The following is a 14,203-nucleotide window of genomic DNA, read 5'->3' as shown; positions in this document are numbered from 1 at the left end:
CAGAAGCTGCAGGCAAGATTTTTTTTTTTTAAGTTTTATGAAGCTACTTTAAATCTGAAACAAAGGATCATACACATTCATACCTTCATCCTTAAGAATCCCGTTGACATATTTGCTCTGGCTAAGAGGGAATCCAAAGGCTACCCAGAGCCAACGCTTTATCAACTGCTTCATTCTAACCTTCTCCTCTATAGCCCCATCTAGTTCTTCTCCTTTCTCCCAAATTTTTATCTGTAATTCAGGTAGACCCTAGGAGACAATCTTAAGAGGTAGTGCCATATCTTGACAAGTGTGGGAGATTCTCTAATCAGAGAGAAAGAGCTGGGGCTACTCGTTGTATGACCCCGGGCAGGTTGTGTCACCTCTCAATATCATCAAGTGTAACAATGTCTGCTCATAAGACCGCTGTAAAAATTACAGAAGATTGTGCTGCCCGTACAGAGCGGCAACTTAAATTGTAGATACTTAATAGCAAAGTATGACTTAAACAAATAACTGCCCAGTGGGAGAACTAAAGTGAAAGAAGTAATCAAGTACTAGGGTGTGATAGAAAAATCATACGCTCGTTTGTCTAGATTTGAGTTCTAAACCTTTTTCTGACACTAACTAGCTGTGTGACTTTGGGACAAAACCTTTTCCTCTGTGGGCACCAGTTTGTCTGTAAAGTGTGTAATCAGATTGCATGATCTTAGACTCCTTTCTGCCTTAATGGACTCTATTCTTTTATTTTCCTTCTTTTTTAATCATACCAAGTGCATAGCTTTCAAACCCTGCTCAGTTCCTTGCGAGAAATCCTCTGCTCTTTCCCGTGATGTTTCACAGGCAGCTGTCACTTCCTACACAGAGCTACAGAGAGGGCTTGTCATAGCCCCAAGCAAGCATGGGTGTTTGGCAGCCAAGGTGCAGAGCTGAGTGAACAGGGCAAATTGTCTAACCTTCCTGCCTTGAACAGGGCGGCAACGCACACTGTTTGATCAGACAAAGATTTCTCCAGCCCTTCCGCCTGGAACTCCCTCTGTGTTCAACCAGTCACTCACATTCTCGTTACAATTTCCCCACACGCCAGAAGCAAATTGGAGCCAAAGGGTCTGAGTGCTTTGTGCATGTGGGAGCCTTCGCTGCCTGGAAATCCCCAGCTGGCCTGCCACAGTTCATCTACAGCAATAAATGTGCCTGGTCAATGCTCACTTACAAAGCTGCAGCAGTCACTTAATCTGGGAATGAGGGAAGGGAGATCCCTGCTCACTGAAGCAAAGGCTATTTCCACAAATGGTTCAAAGAGGCCCTTCCTCAAGGGACCTCCCAGAGAGCCCAGAGGCACAACCCAAGAGGCAGGGCAAGGGTAAGCAGTGGAACCATATAATGAACAAGAGGAGATGGATCTTGGAATTTTAAAGTAGAAAAATATTCAACTGATTAGAGAGCTGGACCCCAACCCCAGTTTGAACTGATCAGTCCGGGCTACCTTCATATATCATAGAATAAAAAGTTACCCTCACACTTATTACTGCAGAAGTTCTCACAATGCGCTTAGAAATGACTGTTACCATTTACTGAATAACTACTATGATTCAATAACATATGTGTGGTAGATGTTACCATCTTCCTTTTCCAGGGGAAGAAAATAAGATTCCTTTAATAAGTCACTTTACTGAAAGATACACATTACTAACTGGTTCTAGGTGAACTTCCCTCATCTTGAGATGAACACTGTGTACAAGTAATTTATGAAGGAGGAGCTCCAAGGGAAACCAGTAGTAGGGTGGGTGAAACAAGAGGGGGAAGAGGAAGGAGATAAGCCAGATTTAACACCAAGTCCTGAGCCAAAAAGGGAGCACTATAGGGTAGATTTTATCTCATAGTCACATCAACCAGAGCAAGGAAGCAGGACTGACATATCATTGTTTAAGGGCCTCTAAAGGTTAGTTAAGGACATATCTGCACTTAACAAAGTGTCAATCCACTGAAAGAAGAGACATAGGTGCAGGCTATTAGCAGCAGAAACAAACCAAAACCAGGAAAAGAAAATGGAAATGATAGAAAGGATCCACCCAGGAGGCCCTGGGCAGGGCCCCAACAGGACATTCCATAAACAGACAATGGGGAGCTCAACCCAGGCCTGTCTTTATTTGCTCTTGACAGCCACTAACTGGCTAACTGACTCCACATCCCTTCTCTTTTCTCCACACTGGGCTGTCTTCTGGAACAAAAGAGGAATGGTGTCACATGAGGGGTACTTAAAGGCATCCTTGCCACCAAATATTTACTCCCTTAAGTATTTATATATTCACAGCTATGAGTACATTCTTTTGAGGGCCTATGTGCACTAAACTTGGCAGATGTGCACTAAACTTTGTAGGGCCTATGTTGAAATGCATGGCTGCAGGGGAAGGAGGCAAAATGGAGGAAGAGTAGGGGACCTTGTTTCATCTGGCCCCTTGAATTTAGCTAGACATCTGTCAAATCATTCTAAACACTTGTGACTTCAACCTGAGATATAAGAATTGCTGGAATTCAGGGCGCCCAGGTGGCTCAGTGGGTTAAAGCCTCTGCCTTCAGCTCAGGTCATATCCCAAAGTCTTGGGATCGAGCCCCACATCGGGCTGTCTGCTCTGCGGGGAGCCTGCTTCCTCCTCTCTCTCTGCCTGCCTCCCTGCCTACTTGAGATCTCTGTCTGTCCAATAAATAAATAAAATCTTTAAAAAAAAAAAAGGAATTGCTGGAATTCTAGGAATAGAAAAGCAACACTAAGAAAAAAAGAAAAGAAAAGAAAAGAAAAGAAAAGAAAAGAAAAGAAAAGAAAAGAAAAGCAACCACTTTTTGCAAGGTAAGAGGTGTAGAGAAGTGAATCTGTGGGAATATATTGGAAGATAAATGGTAGGGGGAGGAAGCATCTGTAAGCCAGCAACCAGAAAGCAATATAACAGTGGAGCACAAAATCTGAACTTTTAGACATCTGCTCTAGTGACAGCTGTCCCTGCCTGAAAGGCATACAGGTCGTGAAGTGGGGCAGAATCGTAGGTGGACAGTGTGGTCTCAGGATCCATGGGGTCACAGAAAGAACGGGGGTGGGGTGCCTAAGCCAACAGAGTTCCTAAGCATTGGAGCAGGGAACCTGGCTACAATCAGCAAGTCTGGGAGTGGGCTCTCAGCTCCGTTTGCCATAAACCATAAACCCCAGTGGGATTGGGCAACCACTCTCCATGCAGGGGTCTTCAATGGGCAAAAACATGGGGACCTTCCTCCTTCCATGGGAGGGGTGGTGGGGTACACTCACAATTAATCAGGTGACATCTCTCCCTGGGGGCCCTACAGGTGGTAGGCCTAAGGTGATCCCCTTTCCTCCCCTGGAAGGACTGGCACAGGTGTGCCCTGCCAGAGTTTACAAAGTTTGGTGCACACAAAAGTGAAGACTGCTTTTTTCCCCTAAGGGTTTACTGAAGAGAAGGGCCCACGATCTTTCAGCTCCATGGCTGGAGAGCAGGGCACCACCATTTTTATTTTCATCATCTAAAGCAGTGTGGAAAGGCTTCAGGAAACAAAAGTCACATATAACAACCCAAAGCAATTTACATTGAGCCTAGCTGCCTGGCAAAGTTTAGTGCACATCCGCCAAGGCAAACACACCTGAGAATCAGTGCAGCAAGCCCCTCCCCCAGAAGACCTTCTGGAACATCAGGGGAATATCAAGTTTACAGAGCACACAGAACTGCAAAACTCCAGCACTGGAAGAAAACAGTATATATAATTTGAGGGGTTTTCTCATGATTTTTTACATTTCAAGTTAAAGTTTTCATATTCTTTCTTTTTCCTCTTTAACTAGTTTCTTATTTTAACAACTCTTTGTCTTAAGACTTTTTAACTTTCATTTTTACATTTATATTTTATAGACATATTCATTTTTTGGTTCTTCTCACTGTATTCAATTTTATTATATATATGTTTATATATATATAAATATATATATGTTTATACATATATAAATATATATATATATATGTTTTGCTTTCTTTACAATTTTCGGATTTAGTGTCTTCTAACAAACAGACCAAAATACACCTAGGACCAAGTGAATCACCCTGTTTAATCCACTTAGGAGATTATAGTCTCTCTTCTTCCCTTTTTCTTTTCCTTTTTCTCTTCTTTTTTTTTGTTTCTGACCACTTTGGATTTGTCTACTTTGTATTTCGCTTAAGTTGTGGTTGATATTCTTTATTTTATTCTCTCATTTGTTCATTCTTCTCTGGGCAAAATGACTATAAGGAGGAATTCTCAACAAAAGAAAAAACTGGGGCGGTAATACTCTCTGCCCCAGGGCTAATCAATATGTATGTAAGTAAAATGTCAGAGCTGGAATTCAGGATAATGATTATAAAGTTACTAGGTTGGCTTAAGAAGAGCATAAAGAATTTTAAAAACTCATGGAAACAAATGAAAATGAAAACACAGCTGTTCAAATCCTTTAGGATACTAAAAAGTTGATCATAAGAGGAAAGTTCATCACAATACAAGCCTTTCTCAAAAAATTAGAAAAATCTCAAATACACAAGCTAACCTTACAACTAAAGGAGCTGGAGAAAAAAACAGCAAATAAAGCCTAAACCACATAAGAGAAGATAAATAATACCAGAGCAGAAATCAATGAACTAGAAACTGAAAGAACAGTAGAACACATCAATGAAATTAGAAGCTGGTTCTGTTTAAGATAAGATCAATAAACCCCTAGCCAGACTTATCAGAAAAGAAACAGAGAGAGAGAGAGAGAGAGAGAGAGAGAGAGAAAGGACCCAAATTAATAAAATCATAAATGAAAGAGGAGCAATCACAACCAACACCAGGGAAATACAACCTTAAGAACATATTATGAGCAATTATATGCCAACAAATTAGGCAATCTGGAAGAAATGGATGCAGTCCTGGAAATTTATAAACTACCAAAAGTGAAACAGGAAGAAATAGAAAATCTGAACAGACCCATAACCAGCAAGGAAATTGAAGCAGTCATCAAAAATGTCCCAACAAACAAGAGTCCATGGTCAGATGACTTCCCAGGGGAATTCTACCAAACATTTAAAGAAGAACTAATACCTATTCTTCTGAAGCCATTTCAAAAAATGTAAAGGGAAAGAGAACTTCCAAACTCTTTTTATGAGGCCAGCATTACCTTGATCCCAAAACTAGATAAAGGCCCCACCAAAAAGAATTACAAACCAATATCCCTGATGAACATGGATGCCAAAATTCTCACCAAGATACTGTCCCATAAGATCCACCAGTACATTTTAAGGATTATTCAGCACAACCAAATAGGGTTTATGCCTGGGTTGATTCAACATTTTCAAATCAATCAATGTGAAACATCACATTAATAAAAGAAAAGACAAGAACCATATGATCCTCTCAACTGATACAGAAAAAGCATTTGACAAAATACAGCATCTTTCCTTGATTAAAACTCTCCACAGTGTATGGATAGAGGGAACATACCTCAGTATCATAAAACCCATCTATGAAAATCCCAAAGTGAATGTCATTCTCAATGGGGAAGAACTGAGAGGAACATACTACTTCCCTAAGGTCAGAAACACTACAGGGATACCCACCTTCACCACTGTTTCTCAACATAGTACTAAAAGTCCTAGCCTCAGCAATCAGACAACAAAACAACAAAAACAAATCAAAGGCAATCATATTGGCAAAGAGGTCAAACTCTCACTTTTCACAGACGACATGATACTTTATGTGGAAAACCCAAAAGACTTCATCCCAAAATTTCTAGAACTTATACAGGAATTCAGCAATGTGGCAGGATATAAAATCAATGCACAGAAATCATTTGCATTTCTGTGTACTAACAATGAGACAGAAGAAAGAGAAATTAAGGAGTCAATCCCATTTACAATTATACCAAAAACCATAAGATAATTAGGAATAAACCTAACCAAAGAGATAAAGGATCTGGATTCTAAAAACTACAGAACTTTTATAAAAGAAATTGAGAAAGACACAAGGAGATGGAAAAACATTCCATGCTCATGGATTGAAAGAATGTTGTTAAAATGTCTATGCTTCCAAGAGCAATCTATACCCAATGCAATCCCTATCAAAATAACATTGATATTTTTCACAGAGCTGGAAATAAACAATCCTAAAATTTGTATGGAACCAGAAAAGACCCTGAATAGTCAGAAGAATGTTGAAAAAGAAACCAAAACTGATAGCATCATAATGCCAGTCTTCAAGCTCTATTACAAAGCTGTAATCATCAAGACAGTATGGTACTGGAACAAAAACAGACACCCACGTCAATGGAACAGAAAAGAGAACCCAGAAATGGACCATCAACTCTGTGATCAACTCATCTTCAACAAAGCAGGAGAAACTATCCAATGGAAAAAGAACAGTCTCTTCAATAAATGGTGCTGGGAAAATTGGACAATCACATGTAAAATAATGAAACTGGGCAATTTTCTTTCACCAGACACAAAAATAAATTCAAAATGGATGAAAAACATAAATGTGAGATAGGAATCCATAAAATCCTAGAGAAGAACACAGGCAGTAACCACTTTGACCTCAGCAGCAGCAAATTCTTGCTAGACATTTCTTCAAAGGCAAGGGAAACAAAAGCAAAAATGGAGTAGTGGGACTTCATCAAGATAAAGATCTTCTGCACAGCAAAGGAAACAGTCAACAAAACTAAAAAGCAACCTATGGAATGGGAGAAGATATTTGTAAATGACATATCAGATAAAGGGCTAGTATCCGGAATCTATAAAGACCTTCTGAAACTCAACACCCAAAAGACAAATAATCCACTGAAGAAATGGGCAGAAGACATGAACAGACATTTCTCCAAAGAAGAAATACAAACGGCCAACAGACATGAAAAAAATGCTCCACATCAGTTGGTATCAGGGAAATACAAATTGAACCACAATGTGATACCACCTGACACCAGTTAGAATGGCTAAAATTAACAAGACAGGGAACAACAAATGTTGGCATGGATGCGGAAAAAAGGGAACCCTCTTACACTACTAGTGGGAATGCAAGCTGGTACAGCCATTCTGGAAAACAGTATGGAGTTTTCTCAAGAAGTTAAAAATAGAGCTACCCTATGACCCACAATTGTACTACTAGGTATTTACCCCAAAGACACAGATGTAGTGATCCAAAGGGGCAACTTCACCCCAATATTTATAGCAACAATGTCCACAATAGCCAAACATGGAAAGAGCCAAGATGTCTATCAACAGCTGAATGGATAAAGAAGATGATATATATATATATATATATATATATATATATATATATATATATATAAATTATATGGTAAGTATTCATCTTTTCTGATGGCTGAATAATATTCTATTTTATATATATAATATATATATTATATCACTATGGATATGTATATTATATATATATATTATATCAGTATGGACATCAGTATGGATGGAACTGAAGGGTATTATGCTGAGCAAAATAAGTCAGAGAAAGACATTATCATTTGCTTTCAGTCATATGTGGAATATAAGAAACAGTGCAGAGGATCATAGGGAAAGGGAGGGAAAACTGAAGAGAAGGTCATCAGAGAGGGAGAAAAACAATGAAAGACTCTTAACTATAGGAAACAAACTGAGGGTTGCTGGAGGGAGGTGGATGTGTGATGGGGTAATTGGGTGATGGGCATTAAGGAGGACATGTGATGTGACAAACACTGGGTGTTATATGCAACTGATGAATTATTAAACACTACATCTGAAACTAATGATATACTATATGTTGGCTAATTTAATCTAAATTAAAAAAAAAAAGAAGTGTCATGGCTGTACAAGAGACATTTCTTGAATACACACATTGTGCCCAGGAAGATTAAAGCAGGAATGAGACATGTGCTGGCAGAACTCAAGTCCCTCAAGGGACACTGTATGTGTGCAGAGCACTTGAGGGCTCCCTGAGATCCTCACTAAAGCCATAGCAGTAGCTGAGCTGGGAATTCTTTCCTCAATTTTACAGTCGAGAAAACCAAGTTTGAAAAAGATGACTTCTCAAAGTTACACAATAAAGACTAGAAAAGCTGGGAAGGGTAGCCCTGTATTGTCTTTTGCTTCTTAAAGACTGTCTTTCTTATGAAATCCCTGAGTATAGTGTAATCAACATCTCTGGGTTTTTCCTCTTTTAACTTCTGTCTCATAATAGCAGCACCTAATTTCTCTTTAAGGAACAACACTATCGGTGATCCGAAGGGGCACGTGCACCCGAATGTTTATAGCAGCAATGTCTACAATAGCCAAACTATGGAAAGATCCTAGATGTCCATCAACAGATGAATGGATAAAGAAGATGTGGTATATATACACAATGGAATACTATGCAGCCATCAAAAGAAATGAAATCTTGCCATTTGCGACGACGTGGATGGAACTAGAGGGTATCATGCTTAGCGAAATAAGTCAATCGGAGAAAGACAACTATCATATGATCTCCCTGATATGAGGGAGAGGAGATGCAACATGGGGGGTTAAGGGGGTAGGAGAAGAGTAAATGAAACAAGATGGGATTGGGAGGGAGACAAACCATAAGTGACTCTTAATCTCACAAAACAAACTGAGGGTTGATGGGGGGAGGGGGTTTGGGAGAGGGGGGTGGGGTTATGGACATTGGGGAGGGTATGTGCTATGGTGAGTGCTGTGAAGTGTATAAACCTGGCGATTCACAGACCTGTATCCCTGGGGATAAAAATATATGTTTATAAAAAATAAAATTAAAAAAAAAATAGTCACAAAAAAAAAAAAAAGGAACAACACTATCCCATCCCATCAGCCATGGTGAGACCACACCATATACCACAACATTAGGATCCTGATCCAAGTTGCCAAATTGGGGTATATTATCCAAACTAGATTTTCTCACAGAAGGGCACATGACCCAGGAAGGACAAATCAATGTTTTGGAGAATATTGATAGAGATGTTACAAGAGAGGGCTTCTTTATTGTTAAGATTGTAAACACTGAAAGCTATCTAAATTTCTAGCTTTCAAAATTACCTTTACAACCAGGGAGAGAGAGAGAGACATTGCCTGGAAATGAAGCCAGCACAGAAGAAAAGAGAGATCAAGGAGTGAGAGATGGAAGGAGGGAGGGATGAATGGTAGGAGAGAAGAGAGAGGGAGCAGGAGGCAGAATTACTGCAAGGCCCTAGATCCAGCCGCTGCTGACGGGAGCACTGACCACCTTAGACTACCCAGTTATGAGAAACCCTACATTTTCTTCCTGTCACTTCCAACCAAAAGACTTTTTACAAATGCTATACTATATAACTTTCAGATGTGTCTACATATGTATCTGTGGATATAATATTAATATAGCAATAGATTTTAGTCGGTATAAAGAAATGTTTTAAAAGAACCATTTCTTTGAGCTACATGGTGAATGGTGACTGAGAAATTATACTGACATCATGCAATAGTAAATGGCCTCCAAAAGATGGACTTCCAACTTCAGCTCCATAGACAGAGAATTTGGTGCAAGAGCCCGCTCAATCGTTCACCAGCTCAGCCACACTGAACAAAAATTTTAATGGGTCCACTCCTCATCTGCAAAATAGAACATGTGCTTGCCGCTCTCACACACTAGTTGTGAGCATTTTTAGGGAAAAGATGTGAAGGTTCTACATGACTTGAAAAATACTGTATAGGTACAAGGGATTCATTACTGCAGTTAGAGAGCCTGCTGGACTACTTACTCTTTGCTGAAGTCTGGATGTGTGTCTACACGGATGAGAGTTGGGTGGGCGTAAATGCAGAATGAAGTAGCATTTCAATGATTACTCCCTCTTGTCACTTTAGCTTTAGTGGGTAAGTACTCTGAGATGTTTGTTGGTTTGCAGTGGATTCCTGGGTGATTTCCCCAACAAGCATCATAGCAGAAATACAATAATGGACTATGACAGACTAAGAGTTAAAGCTGTTTGGACTGTTCAATACAAAGCTCAGTTCTATATATATTCTATTTCATCCTTGAATGCAAATGCTCCTGACAGCATGTCTAGTGGCTTTTAAAGGTTCTGCAAAATGCATGATGTCTGTTAAACTCTGCTTCTTTGAAATTCCAGCTTACTAAGATCCATAACCTGGGTATCACCCTCTCTTCTTTGACCCCTATCTCATCAAACTGTCAGCCTTGCCAATCCCACCTTATCCCTCCTACCCCATTAGCATTGCCAATTCCTGAATTCAGTCCTTCATCACTTCATGGTCCCAACACAAGAATGATTTGTTTCTAAAACAAGTATCTGACCATGATATCCCCTAGCTAAAAACTCTTCAATAACTCCCTACTAATTACCAAATTAATTTTCTAGTATTTTAACAAGACTCTTCATGAGTTTGCACTCACCTTTCTCCAGTCTTTTTCTTTCTTTTTACCTCACACACACCTTATGTTCTACCATGTCAAAATATTATTTCAAACTTCTCAAAATTTGCTCTCTCATATCTCTTTGCCCTTGCACAGGATTTTTTTTCCTTCAATTTTTTATTTAAATTCTAGTCAATTAACATATGATGTAACATTGGTTTCAGGAGTAGAATTTAGGGATTCATCACTTACACCTAACACCCAGTGCTCATCACAAGTCCCCTCCCTAATGCCCATCACTTATCTTGCCCAATCCCCACCCACCTCCCTTCATCAACCTTCAGGTTCTTCTCTATAGGTAAGAATCTCTTATGATGGGGTACCTGAGTGGCTTAGTTGGTTAAGTGCCTGCCTTCAGCTCGTCGTGATCTGGAGTCCTGGGACTGAGACCTGTATCAGGCTCCCTGCTTAGTGGGTAGCCTGATTCTCCCTCTCCTCCCTGCTCATGCTCTCTCTTGCTATTTGTCTCTCTCTCCCTCTCTCTTGTTCTAATAAATAAATAAATAAAAATTTTTTTAAAAAATTTTTAATAAGAGTCTCTTATGGTTTGCCTCCCTCGCTTTTTCCCTGTCCCCTATGTTCATCTGTTTTGTTTCTTAAATTCCACATAAGTGAAATCATCATGTCTTCCTCTGATTTATCCCTAGACTCCAGACTTGTACATTCAACTGGCAACTTGATACCTCCTCAGATTCCTCCCTTACACCTTCAACCAGATATCTAATAAACATCCTAAATTTAATGTAGTTAAAATAGAAATTCTGATTCTATCTCTTCCCCAAAATCTGTTCTCCCTGTGTCTTCCCCATCTCTATGAACAGCACTTGTTATTATCAAATACTGTTCTTGTTTATAGTCCATTTCCTCCCAGGAAATGTAAGCCCAACGAGAGCAGGGACCTTGGTTGTTGCTTTATTACTCTATGCTCAGCAACTAGAACTATAGCTGGCATGCAATAAGAATATCATAAATAAATACCTTCTACTACTATCTCCTGAAAGCTTCCAAGTGGCAGAGAATTTTTGTCATACTGCTGGTTTTCCAACTAATTCCACTGTGACAATGACCTGAACAATTTGCTGGTTTGACCAGTTATGTCTACAGTCATCAGGGGCTCAGTATCTTCCTTTTCTCCCAGTGGTTAATGTAATTCACATTAAGAAAAGTCTTATCATTGATTCCATTCATTTTAACAATGAAGGAAAAAACTACCCTTGAATTCCATAAACCCTTATTCAATTTAGAAAGACAGACATACCTAGATACCCCTTATGGAAGGCATATTAGAAGTCTGACAGAGATAAATAGCCATTGTATAGGGTATGAGAGCAAAGTGGGAGGAAGTGGGAGTCTAAAGGAAAGTAGCATTGAGCTAGATGTAGTTTGGTGGTGAGGACAAGGAGGATGGCATTGCAAACAGAGATACAAATTAAACAAAGCCACATTTCTGAAGGAATTTCAGGAGCTTTCAAGGACAGGTCATAGTGGTCTAGGCCTGGAGCTCAGGGTACACAACTAGAGAGAAGTTTAGAACAGCTCATGGATTACAGGGTAAGCATATATTCTGAACAAAGAACACACAGGAACTGATAAAGTGTAACAGTCATGAGCATGAACTTTGCCATCAGAATATCTGGGTTTCAATTCTGACTCTATCATGTCCTACTCCTGTGACCTTGTTACATAAATTAATATAATTGCATCCAAAATTGAAATGGTAGTAATATCTGCCTCAGAGGGCCCTTGTAAGGATTAAATGAAATAATAAGCTAAAGCTTCTGCAACATGTCAATTCTTTTAAAACTTTAGATATTTTTAATATTATCATTGTCTAGAAACATTTTTGCTGGGTTTAAATGTTTCATATAATTAAAAGAGTATGAGTATTAAATTCTTTCTGTGGTCTATTTAATAAACCATTTTTATCTAAAGTATAAAATAAAATTGAATCCATGTTCATGTAGAAAATACTGTATTTAGTGTACAAGGGAAGAGAGGGAAGTACATTGAAAGTAATAATGGTGAAAATCTTTTAAAAAACACAGTTTTCTGAGTAGTTACATTGCCTTGAATTGTATGTCAAACCTAAATAATTCCTAGTTCTTAGTTGCCCCATTGCCCCAAATCAAGAACCAAGCAAATCAACTCAAATCACAGATGTTTTCCCATAATATAAAGAAACTACCCCTTCCACTTATAACAGGTGGGGAAAGAGGAAGCCAGAACTTCAGAGGAGTTTACTCAAAGAAAAGTTTACTCAAAAGAAAAGCTTGCTTTTTCTACTATAGGAAGAGAGTGGGGATTTCTATTTAAAAGGAAGGGGAAGCAGGCAGATGGCATGTCAAAAAGCCAACATCTTGGGGGCAGAAAATATGGGTTGTGCTCTGTTCTCCATTTGGAACTTAAAGACAACCGTGAGAGCAAATCCCTTAGCAACATGGGGTAAAAAGTCACAATTAGTTTAGGTGGAAGAGAGCCTGAATTAGCATTTCCAAAGTTCTCTCAACTTCGATGCTGTAGGAATCCAGAAGTTTCCCCCTTGGACCATAGAGTTCGTGGTTGGAGCAAATTAACTCTATAGATGAGGGCTACAAAAGAGCTATCCAACCAGACTTAACCAGGAGCATCCTCATTACTAGTGAAAAGGGGTGGAGTTAGTTTAGCAAGGGGGCAGAAGAAACACCAGACCCTGCTGGAGGCTGGAGAATAGACCACAAGTTTTCCAGTCATAAATTTTGTCCTCTATGCCAATGGCCAGGCAAAACAAAAAAAAAAAAATGTTGCCATGTTGACAAGAAGAACCAGAGAGCAGTAGAGGGGCCTGCATGTGGGGAGGCATGTTGCAACAGCAGCATCAGTCCCAATTTCACACTTCAAGAATATCTTGGAGGGCGCCTGGGTGGCTCAGTGGGTTAAGCCGCTGCCTTCGGCTCAGGTCATGATCTCAGGGTCCGGGATCGAGTCCCACATCGGGCTCTCTGCTCAGCAAGAAGCCTGCTTCCCTCTCTCTCTCTCTCTCTGCCTTCCTCTCCATCTACTTGTGATCTCTCTCTGTCAAATAAATAAATAAAATCTTTAAAAAAAAAAAAGAATATCTTGGAGAAAAGCAGGGAGGAAGCTGGATTTAAGCAGGGCATTATCCAAAATGACTGAAACATCCAAAAGCCATGGTTTAAAATGGAAAGTACTGAGAGAGATATCAATAATTAGAAATTTTGAATTCTCCTCCTCACCACTCACCCTTCTTTCTAGCTTCCCAACAACATGGGGCTTTGGAGCAGGATCAAATAAATTATAAAAAATAAAATCATATATTCTTAGAGTAATAGTGAGAATACAATCATGATCCCAGAACACATGCAATATCCCATCTATTTTTTACAACAGGTTTGTAAGGTAGACACTATTACCCTATTTTAGAGATGAGTAAAGTGAAGCTTAATGATTTTAAGTAAGTTGCCCAAAGTCCATAGCCTGTACTCCATTCTGTATGTGACTAATGCCAAAGTCCCCTTTTAAGCCACTGTACCAAGCCGAAGGTTGAAGTCCAACTGAGAAAGATACTGAGTATCAGTCTATGGACTCCAGGTTCCACTTACAAATGGAAAGAAAGAAAAGGTTTTGCAAACAAAAGGGGGATTATTATATTTTAAGTTTAGAAGAATCGTTCTTGTGGCAATGTATGGGGAGATTGAGCAGGTGGAGACTGATGTATCAAGTCCACCAAAGAGGTTTACATAAAGTAAAGTGAGAATTAAAATTCAGGCCTATTTGATGT

This window comes from Lutra lutra, chromosome 10 (assembly GCF_902655055.1).
Source record: "Lutra lutra chromosome 10, mLutLut1.2, whole genome shotgun sequence".
Lineage (NCBI taxonomy): Eukaryota > Metazoa > Chordata > Mammalia > Carnivora > Mustelidae > Lutra > Lutra lutra.
This window is presented reverse-complemented; position numbering follows the sequence as displayed.